A 22,885-nucleotide genomic window follows, 5' to 3' on the forward strand; every position below is an offset into this window, starting at 1 on the left:
ACTCCCCTATTCTTTCTCCCGTTTGTCCATGGCATACATTTGTCATGCCTCTTGCTGTGTTTAGCCCTCCCTGAGAGCAGTACTATATCAATACACTGGTTACCATTACAGCATGTATTTTATGAACTACGTTTTTCTTTCTTGAAAAGCAGTTGACACGATCTGTCCTGTTTTCTCACTCGCCCTGCTCTGTTTTTGTAAACAGGTCTGTAAATCTTGTTCGTATCTCATCACATTTGCTAAGCATTCAAAGACCGAAAACAAATGTCAGACGGTGTTGTTAGAGGATGCCTGTTCTGTGTTCCCACCCTTTCCGTCATTGCTGCTTCGCTGCTTGTTTTCCTTGTATTCTCAGCTTGCTCCCTCATGCACCCTCCCTCCGTGTTCCTCCCATCCTTCCTCGCCTGTGTGCCTACACTCACCCGTCCTCCCTTATTCTTTTAGCTTCCTCTTTCCCCTGTCCATTTCTTCCCCCCACCCTTCGTCCCTGTTGTTGCTTGTTTTTTTGTGTACTTGTTTTATGTTGCTTGGTCCATCGTTGTTTGTTCTTTATAGTTTCTGTTGATGTGAACTGTGTACATATGTCATCATTTGGCACTGGTTACGCGTGTCCCACGGAGAGAGCAATGGGGCACGCCTGAGCGGCAGAGTTAATGTTAATGTTATTAAGACTTGTAAAGCACACTGCTACCATGGGGTGTCCTGACGCTAGCTCCCTGATTAGAACATACTTGATAACCTAGTTGCAAAAAAGCTAAGCTTTTAAAGCCTTTCTAAAGGCAAGGAAGCTCGGCCAGCCCAAATGGAAACGAGTAACTCATTCCATGCCTTGACTGTGCAGTGAAAAAACTTCTTCCTCCCCAGTTAACATTTTAAAATCTGGGGACCACCATGGCTATAGCGCTGACAGTACGGTAATGTTAGGTACATGCCAGTCAACGTCTGATTAAGATAAGAAGGGCCTATATTGTGAAGTGCCATGCAGGTAATAGTCAGAGATTTTAACTTGATCCTACTTCTCATTGTTAGCCAGTGCAGTTTTTGAATTACTGACTTAACTGAGCTAAATTTGCAAGACAAAAGTCCAGCAGCAGCATTTTGCATCACCTGTAACTTCTTCATGTTTTGTTGCTGCATGCCCATATACAAACTGTTGCAATAGTCCAACCTAGACTAAATCAGGGCAGACATTACTGTTTTTTGGGATTCTGGGGAAATAAAAGGTAAGATCTTTTTGATCATTCTTAGAATGAAGAAAGTCGATGTGAGAGAGTTGACCTGATTGCCAAGGGAGAGCTTATTATCAATGATCCCTCCCACATTTTTGGCTTTCATGACCGCAGTGGGTAATGATCTCAGTTCACCTGGCCACCACAGTGGAGACCAAAAGGATGGGCTATTGTCAAATAGTACAACCTCCATTTTATCAGAGTTAAGTTTTAGGCAATTACTACTCATCCAAGAACTACCAGCTAACATACAGTCATGAACATTTTTGCCATTATTATTGTCCTTGTTAGAGACAGCGACGAATATCTGAGTATTGTCGGCGTAGGGGTCTGGGCAAACCCAAAGGATTTGATTACAGGTGCCAAGACTGCCCCTTAAACATTAAAAAGGGTGGGGTTGATGGAAGAACCTTGTGGTACCCAACCGGTAGAGAAAAAGATTCTGAGACATATAAATCCAGAGCAACAAATTGCCTCTTACATCAAAGGAAGGATCGCAAAAGCCTAAGGGCTGTACCCTGAACTCCTGATGATGCTAAACGATCCACAAGGATGTCATGGTCGACCATGTTGAAGGCTGCTGAGAGATCCAAAAGGACCAAAGCTGCCTTGCCTCCCCATCCAAGGCCTCTCTGTTCTTCCACTGATTTAATCAGAGCAGATTCTGTGCTGTGGCCACCTCTAAAACCGTTTTGTTAGTCATCCAGCAAGCTGTGCTTAGAAATAAAAGACGAGAGTTGAAGATGAATTGTTTTCTCAATTAATTTGGCTGGCGCAGAAATGCAGTAAATAGGGCGAAAATGTATACAATAGTTGGGTATTAGATTAGGTTTCTTCAAGATTTGTAAAATAGAGGCTAATTTCCAAATCTTGGGAAAGCATCCAGAATCAAACATAGAGTTGAACAGAGTGATGAGGTTATCTGCGATAATATCCGGAACCAGTTTTAAAACCGATACTGGGCACAGATCCAGAGGGGAGCCTGATTTCGCTGAGATGAAGAGATCCCTCACCTTGTTCGGGGAAAGAGGTGCAAATTTAGTGGAAGTATGCAAGTCAAAAGTAGCTGCAAGCTCATAACTCTCTCAGGTTGGGGTATTGTCTGAAGTGTGTGCAGTAGACGTCATAGAAAATACAGTTCTACTTTGTCCTGAAAATGCTTGGCGATATCAGAGCACCAGAGGAGTTCAGGTTGCAGAAGAAGATGTAAGTGCAGGAATCGGCAAGGGCAGTGTTTCCCAAACTGTGGTCCGCGGACCCCCAGGGGTCCGTGACACATTCCCAGGGGGTCCTAGGCAACAGTTTTAAAAGCACAGAAACATTTCTTGTATAATTAGCAGCTTTCCAGCAACAATAAAAGTGTCAAGAGAATGCCAGTGATTAATGTAGCTGCTGGAGAGCAGGAGAGTTTTGTTCAGTGGCAGCTTTGATTTAACTAATGTAGCACAGAGGGTTAATGTGCCTACTGCAAAGAACATGTAACATGCATCTGAAAAAGCAGCATTTTATGTGCCTAGGTTCCTGGTTACTGCTTTTGTCACAGAGATTCATGTGTTACTGTGCACTTCATAAGTGACAATCGTAATTAAGCAGAGGGACTTATAAACTGTCTTCAAAGAGCTGCTAGCAAACTCCATGGTACCAGTTAGTAACTTATATTTTGTCCCAGTTATTCATTATCCTGATGCTGCTAAAAAGATATATTTGGGTGGAAATACATTTTTAATGTTAAAGTCAATGCTAGCCACTGTGTTATGCTCTGAATCCTGAGTTTGTGCTTTTCCAGACCAAGCACTCTTTAAACATTTAAATACACACTGATTTACATGTATGATTCAATGTCTCTATATGTGTGTGATGTAAAGTGCTCTGACATCCTACAATGGTATGAGAGATGCTACAAAACAAATGAAATACATGTGACAGAGGGGCTATTACTTCAATATAAAATACTAAGGGCCAGATGTACGATCTGTTTTATATGCGCGAACGGGTTTGCAAACCCGTTTGCGCATGCAAAAACCTATTGGGCCATGTACATAGCCTATTTCGCGAGGCGCAATTTGTTTGCGACTCTCTAAATAGGTTTTGCAACTTGCTATTTGGAAGGGGCATTCCCTTCCAAATAGCGAGTCTCAAAACCATGTACAAATGTTTTGCGGTCGCAAAACAGTCATAATTACCACCTAAGTAGATGGTAATGCATTCGCAAATGGGAAGGGGTCCCCAGGGACCCCTTACCCTTTGCAAATGCACGCTAAATTATTTTTTTTAGGTCAGGCAGTGGTCCCAGGGACCTCTGCCTGCCCTTAGAAAATGAAACGAAAACATTTAATTTTCTTTTTTTTTTTAAATGCATGGTAAACAGGCTGCATTTTTTTTTAAACTGCTTTATTTAAAAGCAGTCCGAGACATGGTGGCCTGCAGAGCCCAGCAGGCCACCATCACTTGGAGGGCTGACATTCCCAATGGGCTCGCAAATTGCGGGAGGCTCATTAATATTAATGAACCTGGCAATTTGCGACCCCATTGGTAATCCCAAACAGTGTTAAACACACTGTAGTACATTTCATTTAGCGACTTGCAATGTGTCGCCGATTGCGAGGCGCTAAATGAAATGGTTGTACATCTGGCCCCAAAATCCTAAGTACTTTGAGTATTTGTTTTGTGTGCACACGTGTGTATTTTTTTTCGAATAACTGTTTTAATGTTTGAAATTTAACTCATTCAAATTGCTTTGGGGTCCCCGGCTTCCAGTGGTGACTCAATGGGGGTCCTCAGGAGTCAAACGTTTGGGGACCACCGGGCTAGGGTATTGCAATCCGCTGCCATCCGTAACAGCCAAAGTACTGAATTAAACTAGCGATGTCGTAGGGAATCCACGGAGGACCCCATCTCCTGTCTGTACTAGAATTGATATTAGGGGGTTCCATGATTACGTTCTTTTGTGCTACTTGTAATCAAGACTGTGTCTTTCGGGTCTTCATTGGTGGAGTGATTAGACAGGATTCTTCGTTCGCACTGCCCAGCATCCAGGACTATTCTATCGCGGCAGCTGCAGGGAAGCTATTTTTAGGGCTGTAGGATTAGTGGACGTAAATAACCATCAAAGTCTTGCCTCTATTCTTTGATAAAGGATCAAACTGTGGCTTTTTACAGTTTTAGGAAGTCTGCTGTATACTTTTAACAGTAAAACTACATGTTGATGCAAATGTAATGATCATTTAAATTGAAACGGTGTTGTCTGTAATGGCAGTGTGCTACTACTACACCTTGCATACTCCACTCTACACCACTCCACTCTACAACACTGTAAGCCCCTCCACTCCTTTCTACGCCCGACACTCTGCTTCACTGGGGTGGGGTAGACATGCAGCAGAGGAGTGGGAAAAGGGAGGTGCAAGCTGATGACAAAAGTGTAGCGCATGTGCTATGTTGTGTTGTGTGTGGTAGACTTGAAGTGGTCAGTTGATCTGTTGACATCATTCTTCCAGCACATTATTCTGAGCGGCTCTGCATTCCCTACTGTAACGTTACTCTTTCTTCCCCCAATAACTCTCGGAGTCGGAAGGTGGTGCCAACCTCTTTATTCAGGTACATCTATACAAGGAGCGCAAAGCATGTCCTGCGCCCAGCCTGCTCGCGCTCTGAATGCCGCGCTCCGCCTGCCGCGCCTCTACGTCAACGCACGTCACGTAGCCACGTGACGTGCCGTGCTAGTGCGCTCACTACATATCTCCCTTTTTTCCAAAGAGTTATGTGAACAAGTCCTGACTCATATCATAGTCTCTGAACCTCACTGGTGGGACCACCGCCCTGCCCCTTCTCGTCAGTCTTACCGGGGAACTGGCAGTCGTTGCTTCTTCACTCTGTCCACTCTCTGGCGCAGCCGCGCCAGGCACACTCCTACTGCTGTCTTCCTCCGGCTGACACTCTGCACTGGCCTCTTGATCTTCGTTACTACTTTCTCCTAAGTCCGGGCCTTCACCTCCATAGTCACTGGAGTGGTCACTGTTGCTCTCACTCTCTTCCCTGTCGTCTCTGCTTCTCCAGTTGAGTATTTTATTGCACCTGGCCATGCGATCCTGTGACCACACATTCCCATCGCTCAGCAAGGCCGCCCGGCCCTTGATTTCCACAACTCTCAGGGGCCTGCTGTACTTACTTTCCCCTTTTTTCTGTAGAGTAGGCAGTCTTACTCTCACCCATTCCCCCTTTTCGAGGGCAGTGTCTCTTACATTTCTCCTCGCATCATAGTGTTTGGTATACACTGCTTGTGCCTTCTTCAGATTGGCTTGCACCACTGCCGGTGACCACTCACTCTTGATAACTCTGTCCTTCCATATCCTGTTGTCTTGGGTGAACGGCTCCCGGCCCCTTAAGATCTGGAAAGGGCTATAGCCAGTGTTCGTAGGAGTTATCCGATACGCCCACACCATGTGCCATATTTCCACTTCCCAGTCTTTGTTGTCTGCAATAGCCGCTTGTATCGAGCCCATCACCACTCTATTGAAGCGCTCCACCAATCCATTCCCCGCCGGGTGATATATGGATGTGTGTTTAGACGCTATTCCATTTCTTTGCATAAATTGGTTCCATCTGTCAGAGCGGAATTGGGGCCCATTGTCACTGAGGACACACTTAGGGATGCCCTCTCTCACGAAGGTCTCCGCCATGAAGCTCACTATTTTCTCAGTGTCCATTGTTTCTTCGATCTTTACTTCCGGCCATTTCGAATAACGATCTACCATTACACAAATGTATTTCTGTATACCCTGTGCATTCAGCACTGGCCCTAAAATGTCAATCGACAGTTCCTCCCACGGGTTTTGTGGAGGATCAATCTTTCCCAGGGCAGGGCGCAATGGTTTAAGCGTTTTGTCCGCGCCTTGGCACCTCAGGCACTCTCTCACATGTCTTTCCGCTTTAATGTCCATTCCTGGCCACCAATAATTCTGCTTGGCCCTTAGTTTCAGCTTTCCCACTCCCAGGTGGCCTTCATGTAACATGTCCATCAATCTGGTTATCATCGTTGACGGGGGTATGACTCTTTCCCCTCTGTATAGAAACGTTCCCTGGTCATCCATAGATAGTTCCTCTCTCACCTCGAAGTATGGGACAAGGCCACGCTCTAACTTGCATTTGTCCGGCCAGCCTCTCACAATATAGTCCTTCACTTTCTCCAGATTCTGGTCTCCTTCATATGCCGTTCTCCATTCCTGTTTGCTGATAGATGCTTCGAGGTCCTCGGTGAGTGCGACCCACTCTTCCCCCGCCTCGGGGCATTCTGTACTGGGCTCCATCGCTGCCGCCCTACTCAGGTAGTCCGCTACTTTGTTCCTGTTCCCTGGAATGTGTTCCACATCATAGCGAAACTCCATTAGTTTGAGCGACATTTTCGAGATCCTCGGTGTTGCTTCCGCATGTCCACTAGATGTGAGCACTTTGAGCAGGGGCTTGTGATCGGTCCTCAACCGGAACCTTGTGCCCCACAGGAACTGTCGGAACCGGGACATGGCCCACACCACCGCCAACATTTCTTTTTCAATCACACTATATCTCTTTTCAGTGTCATTCAGGGTGCGGGATGCGAAGCATATGGTTTCGACTCTCCCTTGACCTCGGTCTTGCATGAGGACTGCCCCCAGTCCTTTATCACTTGCATCTGTGGTTAGTATGGTGCTTCCTTGGGGGTCGAAACCTTGCAGTGGGATTGCCCCTGCCACCTCTCTCTTTATTATTTCGAATTCCCGTTGCGCTTCCTCTGACCAACAGAACTCACTGTTCTCTCGGGTTGACAGCCTCATGTGGTGAGTTTTCGAGGCGAAATGCTCAATGAATTTCCCATAGTATTCCGCCATTCCCAGGAATGACCTGACTTCCTCTTTGGTGGCTGGTGATGGTGCGTCACAGATCGCCTTTACATTTTCACTCTTGGGCGTCACTCCTTGAGCACTGATTTCGTGGCCCAAGTACGTTACCTTCTCCATCCCTATCCGGCATTTGGCCCATTCTGCTGTGAGGCCCTTCCCTTCCAGGATGCCCAATACCGCCTCCAGCTTCCTGTCGTGGTCCATCCTGTCCAGGCCCATCACCAATATATCGTCCTGGAAGTATTGCACTCCCTTGAGGTCTTGAAACAGCTGATGCATGAGCTTTTGAAATACTGCAGCCGCCGAGGCTAGTCCAAACGGCATGCGGCGGAATCGATAGCATCCGAAGGGAGTTATGAAGGATGTTAAGCTGCGGCTCTCTGGGTGTAGCGCTATCTGGTGATACGCTGACGTCAAGTCTATGGTGGAGTACCACTGAATACCCCTTGTGCTGGCCAGCATCTCCTCTATCCGGGGGAGGGGAAACTTCTCCACCACTATGTTTTTGTTCAATTCGCGTAGGTCCACGCATAAACGGACTTTCCCGTTTGGTTTCTTCACCACCACCAACGGCGATAGCCATTCAGCACAGGCTATCGGTTCGATAATCCCTCTTTTCTCCAGCTGTTGTAGTTCTTCCTTAACATCGTCCCTTACTGCTAGCGGGATGTTTCTCACCTTGTGTGCCACCGGTACAGCTCCTTTTTTGAGTACGATCTTGTGTGCAAACCTGTCGAGTTTGCCCACTGAGCCACCAAAAACCGTTGGGAACTTCTTCCTCCATTTATTCGTGTCCAGCGCTTCCTCCGGCTCCGTCAACAATATCTGTTCCTTGCCTCCCGGGTCCAGCTTGATGCCCAGGTCTCCTTGATCGAGCCATCCTAGGACGGAGGGACCTTTCTCGGATACATACAGTTTGCACCTGGCCTCTCTGCCCCTGAACTCGAAGTTCAATCTCCTGCACCCGGCCATGGGGATTCGATCACCATTGTAGGTAACGGGACGTATGTCCAGCTTGTCCAGCGCGGGGCCCAGTCGCGGAGCAAACTTCTCTTCCCACACGCTCCGGGGGATGATGGTGTACGGCGACCCTGTGTCTGCCACCACCTGGACTTCGACGCCTCCGATCCTCATTTCCATGACGGGTTGCATCGTTCTTCCTCCGCCGGTGCCACGGCCCCGGTCGTTTATGCTTAATATTTCGTCGTAGACGCAGAGGACTGTGATCACCTCTTCCTCTGCTGCTTCTTCTGGCTCCTCCGATGCCTGGGCCACGTACTTCACTGCGTTCTTGGCTGCCTTCTTCCTGCACGCCTTTTCAAAATGGCCGATTATTCCGCAGAACGTGCATTTGGCGCGAAGCGCGGGGCACTTCCGGTCGTGCGCCTCGTGCGTCCAACTGCCGCATCTGTAGCAAGGCCGTTTGTTACTTCCGGCCTGTTTGCCAGGGTTGCCTGGGCTATTCCGCCATTTGTCGGGACCCTTTTCCGGCTGTTTCCGTGCCTGATTGTCCTTATGGTGTTCTTCCTCGTCTACTTTGTTCACCGTCCCACTGGGCACGACCTCTTTCTTCGTAGCCGCTGCACACCTTCGTGCCAGTTCGGCCCTTTTTACTATCACCAACACGTCCTTGAGAGAGGTGTCCCCTGCGGCCCATAGCTTGTCCTGCACGCTCGTGCACGTGGTGTGCATCACCACTTGGTCTTTTATGAATTCGCTTTCCCAGTTGGCATATTTGCACGATACCGCCAGTTTCTTCAACGCCGCCACATACTCTTCCACCGTTTCCCCAGGTAGTTGCTTCCTTTGCTGGAAGTTGAACCTGTCTACTGAGACGCACACTGAGGGTTTGAAGTGTTCTTCTAGGTCTTCCAGCGCATGGGCATACACATCGTCATCCTCTGTCTCTCTCTTCTTCGGTACCAAGCTTTTGTATATCCTTAGGCCTTCTGGGCCCAGATTCAGCAACAGGATGCGTTTCTTTCTCGGCGGCTTAAACTTTTCCTCGCTCTCGTCTTCCATCACTTCTATGAAATTGTCTATGTATTCCTTCCAGTCCTCCCATTTCATGAGCGGTTCTCCTGGTCGGGGAAGGAACTGGACTGGCGCTATCGCGTAGCCCGCTTGTGCATTCATCTTCTCCGCCCGGGCTGCGGGTAACGTACCTTCCAGGCTTCTCGGGCTACCTGGTGCACCGTTTCGCTCTTCCTTCTTGAGCAAGGGTGGAGGGCTGTTCCTTTCAGCCCTTTCCTGTTTGGGTGGAGTAGCCAGTTCGTATCCCGGTGGGCCGTGACCGTGGCTGGCTTCCTACCTCGGTTGTTCAGGATTCTTCGATCGTCGCTATTTGTGCTCTCGGTGCTCTGTTCTCTTTGCTGATGGTTGCGTTGCGCTCCTTGCCGTGCTCTATGAGGATGGGGTCGCTGTGCGCACCCTCGGGCCTTCCTCGTTTCTCCTGCGCCACCGCTCCGTTCCGCCGTGCTTCTCGTAGTCTGCGTGGTGGGGGTCGTGGGTCGGTATCCCACCCTCGTCGCCACTGTAACGTTACTCTTTCTTCCCCCAATAACTCTCGGAGTCGGAAGGTGGTGCCAACCTCTTTATTCAGGTACATCTATACAAGGAGCGCAAAGCATGTCCTGCGCCCAGCCTGCTCGCGCTCTGAATGCCGCGCTCCGCCTGCCGCGCCTCTACGTCAACGCACGTCACGTAGCCACGTGACGTGCCGTGCTAGCGCGCTCACTACACCTACCATAATGTTTGTACGTGAAATAAAAAAAAATAAAAAAATGCATCTATTTAGTTAGTGGCAGCTCAATGCTTCCGACAGGGTCACATTAATGGCTTCCTGGGCAGTTATAATGATGAAATGTATGTTTTTAATTTACAAATAGAATCGGCAAATGTGTTTTTTTTAATTCAGCATTAGATCGTGGTTTAAGATAAAGATTTATTCAGAAAACCCGGGAACGGGACTGTGAGAGGAGCAGGAATGTAGGCTTCGAAAACAAACACTGTGACAGAAGGTGTTTGGAGCCCCTCGCACGTCACCCTCTTTTTTGTCTTGAAAAAGTTGACAGGTTTAGCCTGCTTCTCTTATGAAATTCATAGATAAGATTGTTTTTTAAGCTGAAAAGTCATAACAAATTACCTGAATTCGTTGTAAACTCATAGCGGAATTTGCTTTTCAGTTGGAAGCGGCAAATGCTTTTAAATGTTCCTTCTCCTACAGATGTACATTGTGGACACTAGGTGGCGCCGCTCCCTTTAAATGAAATGTGTACGCCTTTCCATGAATTCATTTTATTTCCATTAATCTTGGAGTTTTATAAAATGTTAAATATAAGGGGCTATTTCATCATATATATGTATATCTAGGATACAACCAACAAACAAAAGGGAAATGGAGCCAGAATGAAACCTCTCCCGACCTAGGAATCCTTTTATATTTTAGGACTCTCCCCCACTAGGATACACCAGTGACATGCTTTCTCATCGAGTCCTCGCCCAGAGCACCTAGTGCATATGATGCCTGACCTACACGTATGATTCGCAGGTTGCTTGCATGTCTCATGTGCAGGTATGTTCCATTAGTAGCTATCCTTTCTGTGGAATGCATGTTCTAATTTCCATGCCGTTTGCACACTGCGCTCTTTATCTTCTTAGTTTCTCTCTTTTGTTATGGTGTCACATATACCTGTTCATGCTTTATCCTTGTCATGTGGTTAGGGACACATGCTAGCCCTTTTAGCAGCTCCTTGCCTTAGGTTTTTGGTTTACTTTGGACAACTATATTTACTGGCCTCAATATGGAATACGAGCGGGTGAGTCGGTTGACAGTAGTGCTCCCTGGCATCAGGGAGCACTACTGTCAACCGACTCACCCGGTTCCCCTGGCTCCGACGGATACCATTGTGTACCGCGGGACCTTGCGCCTGATTGTGGGCGCTCGTATTCCATATTTGTTTACCGCCGTTTCCGATTGAGGATCACCGGCATTTAGAGGCTAAATTATTGTTAAGGCTTTCATTGAAATGTCCTGATGATGGTCCCCGTGATTTACTAGGGGGTCCGAAACGCCGTCGACCTTTTGAGCACCAAATGCCAAAAAGTGATTACTATGTGTTTTAATGGTGCTTTGTTTAAGTATTCTGTACAATTGCATTTATGACAGAAAAACGTGCTTTGCCTTAAAAAGCCCTTCTTTGCTCCCTATACCCACTTTCTGTACCCGTTCTGTAAGTGCTGGGCACAGGCTTGTGTTCCACACTGGCTGACTTGTGGAAGGTACTCCTTGTGGTATAACTAAGTGTAAATTGAGTAAACTTTGAAGACCACTGTCCGGCTGGACATGTCACTCTTAATATAGATTGACTCTGTCTATATTTTATTCCTTTCAAATTCTTGTATGCATGGGACCAGTGTTGCCTGTACAATGAAGTTGGAGAAGAACACATTTCGAGGTGATTACTTGCACTGTCCCAAAGACAGGAAGTGGAATAGGGCTGGGTTCAATCCAGTTTCTTGTGATTATGGCAACCCTTCCTCCCCAGGTAGGAGAGTTGCAATGTGGTCTGGTGGGGATACAATCGGATGGATGGGATTCTGCCATGTGTGACTCTGAGTCATCAGTTAGCCTGGTTTCACTCGTAAGGAGGATATTAAAGTGGCTGTCCTGCAGTTGCCTGTACTACCCTTAAACCTTAATTAAGGAACCATCGGCGTAATGGTTATGTGCTCACCGTATGTAATGAGTCTCGCCTTCGCTTGTCGTTCAACTTATTTTTAAATGCAAATATTCTTCTAAAGTGTGGGCCTCTCCAAAGAGCAGCAAAGAGCTGCCCGTGAGGAACATAGTAATCACAAACGGGTAATTTATTTTGTTAAAGATCTAATGTCACATACTCTTCAAAACGGGATTCATTAAGGCTTTTTAGATCGAGCGAGTAGAAGAGAGTCAATCGTTGGCTGGTCTAGTTCTTCTCATCCCGGATGCACACCACAGGACATTAGTTTAGAGTTTTGCTTTTTACATAGATGAGCATGTAGTCTGCAAAGTTAGCAGTGATTGGATTTTAATCGTTTAGGAGCCCCCAACCACTATTACTCTGATCAGTAAGAGGTTGTAGTTGCAGAATAACGGCTTTTTAGGTAATACAGTGTTAGAAAATTAGTAGTGGGTAAAGTGGTCAATCGTTTGCCTCCAATTAGAGGGGCAAGGGTGGACATAGGTAAAGCAACCACAACAGCTTTCCCTTATCAATGAAGAGATTGTACAGTTGGCATTAGTGACTTTATTTTTGTGAGTTGATTATCAGTTCATTTAGTAAAGTCAGCTGTGTAGGACCAGAAAGGGGGAGTTGTTCAGTGGGAAAGGTTGCTTTGACATGATAGTACTTGCTCAGGAGCATTGACTTGGGTACTAAAGATTGCGTAAAGAGTAATGGCGATTCAGCTATCACGAAGTCCTAGGAAAATATACGCTGGGCAATGTTTTGAACAGAGGAGGCATGTCAATTTTTTTTTTTTTTTAATTTTTAAAACCTTTATTTAAAAAAGTGCACACAGCTATTCAGCCTAACATCCCGGAGGCAAGGCAGCATAGTGAAGCAGGAGAGCAACAGTGCAAGAATGGGATGGCACAGTACAATGAAGGTTGATTTTATTATTTTGTGTCATAAAAGGAACATAGATGAGAAAAAGAAGAGACGCCAGAAGGCGTAAAAAGAGTGGCAATGGAGTAGATGAGAGCAGCAAGGCGTTGACAGCGGGGCAGGGGGAGCCGCGGGTACACAAACACGGACACAGGAGAGCGGGTCAGGATAGAAGGGGGGAAGAAGAGAAGACAGGATTCAGCATCACAACGTGTCACAGCTGGTGTCATAGGTTATGGCGATAGACGTTCCTCCAAAGAGACAGGTTCCGGGGGCACACAAATTTCTCCTTTATAAGCATTCCAGGCCCCCCACACTTTCAACCACTTTTTGGGCTTACCCCTGGCAACATAGACCGTCTTTTCCCGAAACATACACCAATCCATGTTGGCTTTCCATTGCACCACCATGGGAGCTGCTGAAGCCCTCCATTTCTGTGCGATATCGCGTTTGGCCACCATGTTGCCAAGGGTCACCCACTGCGTCTGGGCCACATTGTGATCGGACGGCTCCCAAATGTTGAGGAGGCATCTCCTAGCTTCCGCAATTGCTACCACCCCAGTCACCTCGTCCATAATCCGGTGCACACGTCTCCAGTAGGAGGCTATGGTGGGGCACTCCCAAAGAATGTGCATAAAAGTGGCGGAGGCGCCGCAGCCGCGGCGACAGAGCCCATCGATCGAGTAGCCCATATGCACAAGCCGGGGGCCAGTCCCGTATACTCTGTGCAGGATTTTGAGCTGCACCAGCCGGAGACGAGAGGAAATGGCGACTTCCTTAGGGGAAGAAACCGCACTCTGCCAATCCTCGTCGTCAATTTCCAGTCCGTCACGCACCCACTGTTCCCGCACACCCAGGAGGAGGTCAGTGCGAACATTATTGAGTTTTTTGTACGACAGTGAGATAGCACTGTCAGGCATATGGCCATCCAACACCCTGTCCTCCAACGGGGAGCTTTCTGGAATCGCCCCCTCAGCTGGTTTAGCAGAAAGCAGTGCGTGTCGCAACTGGGCATATCGGAAAAACTCCGAGCTGCCCAGCTGGTACTCAGCCTGCAGCTGGGAGAAGGTCTTGATCTCACCCTTCGATAGCATATCATCCACCCTGGAGATACCTATGAGGTCCCATTTATCAAATCCCTTGGTGTGCCACAACCTGCCCAAAATATCGGAATCATACAATGGGGTGAACCTAGTCAGCCTGCCTTGCCAGCCCTGCGCCTTGGTAATTGTCCGCCAAATATGGACCGCAGTTTTCGTTGGACCCGACATCCGCCTATCTAGAGACCTCGAATACAGCGCCCTGTAGAAATTGCCGCCACTCAAGAGCCACTTATCCATTGCATAACCAGGGTTATTCTCCGGACCATAAAAACCATGATTAATAGCCGCCAATTGGGAGGCCCAGTAATATCTGCGCACATCTGGTAGTGCTATACCCCCGTCGTACCACCGAAGCGTGAGCTTCGTGATAGCGACGCGGGGACGGCCGTCCCAGAGTAGGGCACGTTGAAGGCCTTCAATCTCTCGGAAGTAACGGGCGGGGACCGGATCTTGGGTGTTCTGCAGGGCGTACAGGAACCTGGGTAATGACATCATCTTAAATAATGCCGCGCGTCCTAGTAGGGAAAGCGGAAGCTTGCGCCAACCCTCCACGTCACGCTGGAGGCGCAGAAGAGGGGGTAGCAAATTGTGTTCATATCTCGCCTTCGCATTACCAGAGATATAGATCCCCAAGTATTTAAAGCCCTGGATGGCCACCTGGATGTTGCAGCCTCTAGGGAGGCGCGGTGTGTCCCCTTTCAGTACGTATAGGAAGGACTTGGCCCAGTTAATAACAAGGCCAGAGTACCGTCCAAAAAGTCTGAGTACATCACACGCCACAATAAGTGACTTGCAGGGGGAAGTGAGGTAGAGCAGAATGTCATCCGCATAGAGAGAGACTCTGTCCTCGAAACCAGGGGCCCAGCTTATGCCATGCAGATCCGGGTGCGTACGCAACAGGGCCGCGAGCGGCTCAAGAGCGAGCGCAAACAAAAGGGGCGACAAGGGACAACCTTGCCTGGTGCCTCTATGAAGGGCAAAAGAAAACGAGATACGGCCATTGACGGTAACATTAGCCAGTGGGTCGGCATACAACAGCTTCACCCATCCCACAAACACTGGGCCAAAGCCGAGCTTCGCCAACACCGCCCAAAGGTAACTCCACTCAAGAGAGTCAAAAGCCATCGTAGCGTCCAAGGAAGCAAGGACTGCCGGCTCTTCCAAGGTGTGGGCCCTGGCCAGGGCGCCGTGGAGTCTACGCAAATTGAGGGCAGTGTTGCGGTGTGGTATAAAGCCCGACTGGTCCGGATGCACTAAGTCGCCGATAACTCCAATCAGTCGATTAGCAAGTAGCTTGGCGAGGATCTTAGGCTCAGCATTAAGGAGAGAAATGGGGCGGTAGGACCGACACAAATCTCTCGGCTTCCCTTCCTTATGGATGACCAAAATGCAACGAGGACAAATCTGAGGTTCTTTTCTATGGCTCCTTTCCCCCCTCGTTTATGAGCACTCTTTGGCCCTCTGACATCCCAGGCCCGAAAGAGATGGGGAGACCCGCCAAAATTCTGGGCATTTGGTTTGACGAGGACTTAAGATTTAAACATCACATTAAAAAACTTACTGGCACCTGTTTTGCCACCCTAAAAATGCTTTGCAAATTTTTTCCCTTGCTTCCTAGAGAAGCAAAGGAGTCTGTTGCGCGAGCGCTTATACTGTCCAGGCTGGACTATGCTAATGCATTGTTCAGTGGAATTCCTTCTTACCTGGTCAAGCGCCTGCAAATCATCCAGAACGCGACAGTCCGTCTTTTATTTAACATTCCTAGATGGATGAGCGTTCGTGCGGAGATGCGCATACTTCATTGGCTCCCGGTTGCACAGCGCATCCGGTTTAAGTCACTGGTTCTGGCGTTTCGTGCTATTCATGATCAAGGCCCCCAGTACCTGAGAAAAAGATTCATCAGCTACGTTCCCGCACGGACTCTGAGATCTTCCACCATGTTTCAACTATCCCTTCCCCGTTTCAAGCGTGCCAGACTTGGTGGTCAGTCGATTGCGGTGGTCGTGGCTCGCGCCTGGAATGCTCTTCCTCTTCACTTGCGCTCCACACCCACTGTAGCCGCATTTAAAAAACACCTGAAGACATATTTGTTTAACAGTGCTATTTAAGAGTTCATTTACTTCTGCGAGGGTCTGCTTTCTGCCTCTTTTATTTCCCCCGCGCCAGGATACTCCCCAGTAGCAGAGCGCGCTATAAAATGGTTTATAATAATAATAATAATAATGACCACAATGGTGGCCAACCTCTGGTCCAGGGGAAGTAGGCCGGTTTCCCGCGCTTCCAGAAACATGTTACGCAGGTATGGGGTGACCACATCCGGCCTGATCTTATATAGTTCAGCCGGGATGCCGTTGGGACCAGGCGCCTTGCCCGATCGCAATGAGCGGATCGCAAGGGCGATCTCATCCACCGAGACGTCTCTGTCAAGATCATCGCGCTCCTCGTCCGAGAGACAGGGGAGATCGACAGCCGAAAGAAGCACTGTCGAATCGGTCTCAGACCGGTCCGAAACAGAGGTGTAGACGCCTCGGAAATAGTCAGCGAAGGACTCGGCAATGGCACTTGGATCAGAGACGACAACTCCGTCCTCCCCTACTATCTCGGGCACAACACGGCTAGCCATCTCTCTTCTGTCCAACCAGGCCAGCAACTTCCCGGCCTTATCGCCGACGTCGTATATGCGTCCTTGCTGTTCCTTAGCTAGAGCAAGGGCAGCGTTCGTAGCAAGGTCGCGGTATTCCGACTGTTTGAGGGAGAGGTCGTGTAGGAAAGCGGGATCGGGCTCTGTCTCCAACTGGGAGTCAAGCTCCATAATCTCCTCCTCGATGGGTAGCAAATCAGCATCTCTGACTCTACGGGCCTCCGCTATAAGAGCGAAAGCCTCACCCCTCAGAACTGTCTTAAACGCTTCCCACAGAATCGCGGCCGACGCTACCGATCCTTCATTTTCAGTGAAATAGAGGTCGATGGCCTTGGCTAGGAGATTGCGAGTCTTGGGATTGCGGAAATACCATGGGTTAACAACCGCCGGCCGGTCCGACGTGACTACGTCAAAATCAAAGGAGACCCACAACGGGGAATGGTCTGAAATACCCCGTGCCAAAAAACGGGCCTCAGAGACGGCAGGCGCGTGTGCAGCCAATGTAAGAACATAATCTATCCTAGAAAGACTACCATGTACGCCAGAATGGAAGGAAAAATGACAGAGCGTGGGATGCAAAAGCCGCCAGCTATCTATCAGTTCCATGGTCTCGAGGAAAGTTGGCACCCACAATTGGGAGCTACGGAGGTCTCTAGGCGGATGGCGGTCCAAGGAGCCGGAGCAAACCGAATTAAAATCACCCCCCACTATCAGCAAACCACAGGCAAATTTAAAATGGCGCCACCAAGGTCCTGGAAGGTGCTAGATTGTAAGCCCGGGGGAACATAAACTGAAAGTAATGTTAGGGCGCGCCCCTCCCATCGTCCCGCCACAGCGGCGTACCGCCCCCCTCTCATCAATCACTGTGACGTCGACCTCAAGCGGAAGGGACGTACGAACAAGAACTCCCGCCCCCCGAGATCCCGAGGAGAACCCCGAGTGGGCCACCATTTTGTACCCTTTGCGGTTAAGCGCTTTGCATGTATTTCCAACCAGATGCGTCTCCTGAAGGAGAACGACATCTGGCATATGGCGTTTAATCAGTGAGAACTCGTAGCTTCCTACCCCCCATCATCGTGTCCCCGGCCCCACCCAACCCCAACAAGCCTCAACAACAAAGGAAACTGAACAGTGCATACATCCCATTGCCTAAGAAATAGAAAAAGAGAAAAATGAACATACAAACAAACTTCCCCACCACCACCCCCCACCCTGCACCCCTGCAGCAGACTAAGAAGCCCCCCCAACCAGCAGTGTGCCTGTCGCCCCATAACTAGTCTACAAAAAGTCCCTAGAGGAGTAAGGAATCTCCACAAGCCCCTCCCGCCACCCTCCATGTAAGAAACAGGAAAACCATCAAAATCGGAATAGCATTGGTATTAGCAGTCATAGTCATCAGGGTCACCAACCGCCACAATCAGCACAGCAAAGTCCAGTCCTAGAGATCAGAGCCACCAGTTGCGCCTCCAGAATGTTCGTCGTGTTCTTCCCGGCGTTGTGGCAAAGTGTCCAGCCAATCACTCACATTCTCCGGCACATCGAAGAACAGGGCTCGGCCCTCGTACTCAATACGCAGCTTAGCAGGGAACAACATAGAGTATTTAAGACTCATGTCTCTCAGGCGTCGTTTCACCCCTGCGAAACTCTGACGTTGCCTCTGAACGGCCCTGGTGAAGTCCGGGTAAAAATGCACCTCAGAGTTCTGGAATTTGAGCGGCCCTTGCCTCCTGGAGGCCTGAAGGATCACATCCCGGTCTCTAAAGTTGAAGAGCCGGGCAATGATGGGTCTAGGTGCAACACCCGACTTCGGCGGGCCGCCCGGTATCTGATGGGCACGTTCCACAGAGAAGAAATTGCTCAGGCCAGAAGGTGCGAGATGTGTCGGTACCAAGTCCTCCACAAAAAGGTCCACTGCCGCCTCCTCCGCTCCCTCCGGAACGCCAATAATGCGGACATTCTGCCGCCTGGCACGTCTTTCAAAATCCTCCAACCTTCTAGAAAATTGATCGTTGACTGATCGTAAGGTCCGGACCTCCGTCTGCAGTTCCGAAACGTCGGTAGTGAGGCTGGAGGTCTTGAGATCAAGAGATTTCACCCGATCATTGGTCTTCCCCAAGTCAGCTCTGATCAGGTTGAGGTCCACGGCCAGAGTGTCCACCTTATGAGTCAGGACCTCGTGTTGTTTCTGCATTTCAGACCGAATGCCCGCGATGGCCCCCATAATGTCACTCAGAGTGGGCTCAGAACCCTCAGGTGAGCCCGCACGATGAAGGTCTTTAGATGAGGCCACCACCGTGGGTGAAGTCCGCTGCTGAGCGTATCGGTCAATTTTGTTCAGCTGTGTCTGAGTCATCCTACGAACACCTCTGTTCGACGCCTTGTCGGGGTCCCCTCTGCCTGCCATGATGAGTCCAAGGAGAACAAAGGGCTACACCGCCTGAGCAAGGGAGCAGATGTACAAAACAGAGGTGAAGTCAGCAAACAAGCCAGGCCGGTAGTAGGCAACTCCGCAGCCACAAGCACTTCGCCAGCAGGGACCGCACATATCCACTTCGCATTCCAATCATGCGGAGCGTCGGTACAAGCAGCAGCCACCCATGGGACAATGGCGCATCACTGGCACGAAGTTCAGCTCGACGTAACTTCGCCTAGGAACCACCGATTTGAAAGCGGAAAGCAGCTCCCGCGTCTGCGACCATTCACCAAACAGAATCCACTAACGTGGATCAGGATTTTCAGCAGGATATTTGCGGAGGGTCGGAGGGTCCGCGGAGCTCCGAGCTTACACGGCCATCTTGGTCGCCCGCGAAGCTCCTCCTCCGGCATGTCAATTTTTAAGTTTGCCTGGCCCACCTATGTACATGCCTTAGACACACAAATGAGATGTTGTGCCCCTGAAGATCGAAACCACAATATTGATGGGGCACGTTTTCGATGACTGGATATGAAAAATAAAATATTGACAGGTAAGTAATTATAGATTTTCCATACCGAACTCCAAATCTACATAGTACATATACTCTTCAAGGTACATAGACTTGGAATTAGGAATAGCAAATCTATACTTCCCTATATGCACTTACCTTTCGATTCTTTTGTCCCTCAATATTCTTGTACCACGATATTTGTGTTGATATTCATTAGTACAAGCCAATGAGAAGAATATACTTCATAAATTGTTAGTATTGCTAACATTGTACATGCCTACGTAGCAAAATGGCGGCAAATATCACAATTGCAATTTCAATAACAAATACGAGAAAAATATACTACAGGAAGAACCCAAATATGGAATATATTTCTAGATATATTTCCTACGTCTCCAAGCCCTAATTGCTAATGGCTAAGTGCCGAGGTAGAATGTCACATACCTAGAATAGAGCCTTTACCAATGCTTGAAATAGAGCTGCAGATACAAGATATCCTTGGAGTTGCTACTCCTTCGATGCTTTTATTCCTCACTCTCCCTAACTGCACACAGGATTTTGTCATGTGTATCTTCTCTCATTATATTTATGTGAATGTGTCGTTTATCATAGTGATGTGTGAGGAGAACAGTAGCATGAGAATTTGTAGTGTGCGTGCTCATGTTATCGGCTTGGTAGCCACATGTATTGATTCTATGTACTGCAAAGAGATACATGTAGACCTGCTACTCACCAGTAACACCTTAGATATTATGTATGCATATAATATGCAAATAACTATTATAATTACCAATACTTAATAACATCCGTAAGCATATCCATTCAGCATCAGATTGCCCTTAAGGGCGGCCTCACTCAGGACCAGAGGTCATGTGCATGGGTATACATCATATTTAAGTGGGCAAGTAGGGCTCACTCATTTGAAGTATTGGTGCACGTGACACCACATCCCTTTACTGCAGGATGCTGTTACTGTGCTTACTCTCTTTGCAATGGATTGCTTTTCTTGCTCGCTTCATTTTAGCAGCCACCATCTCAGCAGCACAAGTTACGTGCAAGTACATTCATTTCATATTTAAAATGTGATGTTAGGGTTTCTGAAGTTATCTTTGTTGAAAGGAGAAAGTTGTACATTTTCAACTCAACCAAATGATGATGCTGCAAGAAACGCTTAAAACTGTTTTATATGAATGGAACATATAGAATTTAATTTGGATTGTCCTTACACCAAGGCTGTTATAATTGCATCGCACGAGCTGCGATTCCTCATTTTTTCCAAAGCCAAGTTGTGTGTTACAGTACAGAGCAAGGCATAAGAAAGAGATCGCAGTTTTAAGAAACAAACAATGACTGTTAATTGAGGTGACATAATCCTTCTGTCTCAAAAAGTTGATTTGAAACTGTGACGTTTAAGTATTTCTCCATCCACATGCAGTCAGAATAACATTTCAAGCAGACATGCCAGATCTGATTAGCTCTTTATCGAAAAAGTCTGTGTGATGCACTTTTAATAAAACCATACTACCATGTTAGTGACATTTAATTAAATTGACTTTTTATGTCTTGATCATTATGTATTTAAAACATGTTTTTTATTCATTGTTACACATCGCCAGGTGTGTCAACTTGTGTGCTTCACATTGATTTATTGAGCTGGTAAATCCCAAAAACATATGAATACGTTTCCTTTGAACTGGACTTGTCTACAGTATTCATAGTGTGTGGAGCTCTGTTTAAGAAATGTTATTGCATGATCAAACAACTTAGATTTCTGTCCTTCTTACCCATCTGTATGGCCCCTAGAAAATAGTAGTATTCTCTAGAAGAAGAGGATTCTCTCAGAGGTTCACTGCAGTAGCTCTTTTTCAGGCTTCAGCTCTCAGTGGGCCATATTCAGAGAGCCATAGTTTTATAAGTCTAAACTTTTGAATGTTGCCAGGTGCTGGTGGTGCAGACAGTGTGAAAAGCTCCTGCGAGGTGCTTGAGGATATTTGGGCGCACAGAGGGAGCGCACATCCCATGACTGCTCAACACCGAAAACCGGCAGAAAAAATCTTTGTTTTAGCTGATGAAGATCTGGGCTCCTTCAAGCTGTGATTTTGTCTTATAACAACAGTAAAGAGCAAAAACAGGACTCTGGTACATATGTCTCTGGGGAAGTGGCGGCACTCACTGGCGATGGTGATGAGCATGAGGATAGTCGCGCCCTGCAAAGTGACGTATTTATTTTGGTGGCACTGCAAGGCCTCCAGTGGACTTCCTCCTTTATAGAGAGGAAGGTCACTGCAATCTAGTGTACTCTGTCTGCATCGGATAAATGATCTAATTGGAGGCTTTGGAACATGATATTTCTACGAAGGTTTTTGATCTGGAATCCTCTGCGGTTGACCTACATTCGGAAAGAAAGGATTTTAAAAGCCTTTAAGTGCTGTGCAATCACCATTGTGATACACTTGGAAGGCCAGCTAGACCACCTTGAGGAGGAGACATGTGCAAGTAACTTCTGTCTGCTGGGAGGTCTGTGATCCCAACGATGAAAACTCCCTCAAGTTAACAAATAAGAGGTTAAGGGCTGAAGAGGTCCCCCCACTTGGAGTAACGACCGGAATGATGGTGCGGAGGGCGTATCAGCTACAGACGAAAAAAACCTAGTGGGGATTGTGAAAAAAAAGCTCCATCTCTAATTAAATTCCAAGTCCTTTCAATTCACCCTAGACATCAACCTCATCTTCATGGGACATATTTCTAAAAAAACAAAGAGGGTCTGATACCAGCTATCTCTTCTAAAGAAGTTGAAATCATTTCTTCCTGAATAGATTTCAGAACTGCTGTTCAAGTTTTGCCTTCTTATATGTAGTTGATGGCAGTACCCTGCTCCATGACCTTCAAGATTCCACACATCTCATCAAGGACCTGAAGAAAAATGTCCACATGATCTCCATCCTGGCGAATGCCACTCCCCTTGTGTGCAGTGACACAACGAAACTTGAGGGAGCCCCCCTGCAATTTACATGGAGGGGGCCCCACTCCTGAGTCAGTCAGGAGCTCACAAGCCAGGGTACTGTGCTGAGGGGGCCCCCTGGAGCTTGGGACCACCTTGCATCACAGGGTCTGCTGGGGCCTATGTTACGCCAGTGCTTGCGGGTCCACATCAACTACAAAACTAGCTGCATCATTTACAAAGCAAGCACAACCAGCACCACGCTTATCTTGCAGACCAGGTTACCATGTCTGGTGGTTGTTGTCACACCCGCAGCCAGGGTAGCATCAGACTACAGACTAAGATATATAAAAACATAAAAAAACACAAGGCTGCATGCTTTTGCATCTATGCACCATGAATCTGGAACAAAATTCCTCCTACCCCCAATCTGGCTAATTTCCAGCCGCGCTCCAATTAAGGAAAAAGTTAAAGATGCAGTTCTTTAAAGAACACTACATGACAACGCATTAAGAGCTCACAA

The 22,885-nt window shown here is 47.9% G+C and overlaps 1 protein-coding gene across 1 annotated transcript in view; it reads left to right on the forward strand.

Moving 5' to 3' along the window:
* Positions 1-22,885, forward strand: part of COQ2 (coenzyme Q2, polyprenyltransferase) — a 407,280-nt gene that overhangs the window by 244,238 nt on the left and 140,157 nt on the right. The gene's annotated exons all lie outside the window — the stretch shown is intronic.

Source organism: Lissotriton vulgaris, chromosome 3_1 (assembly GCF_964263255.1).
Source record: "Lissotriton vulgaris chromosome 3_1, aLisVul1.2, whole genome shotgun sequence".
Taxonomy (NCBI): Eukaryota; Metazoa; Chordata; class Amphibia; order Caudata; family Salamandridae; genus Lissotriton; species Lissotriton vulgaris.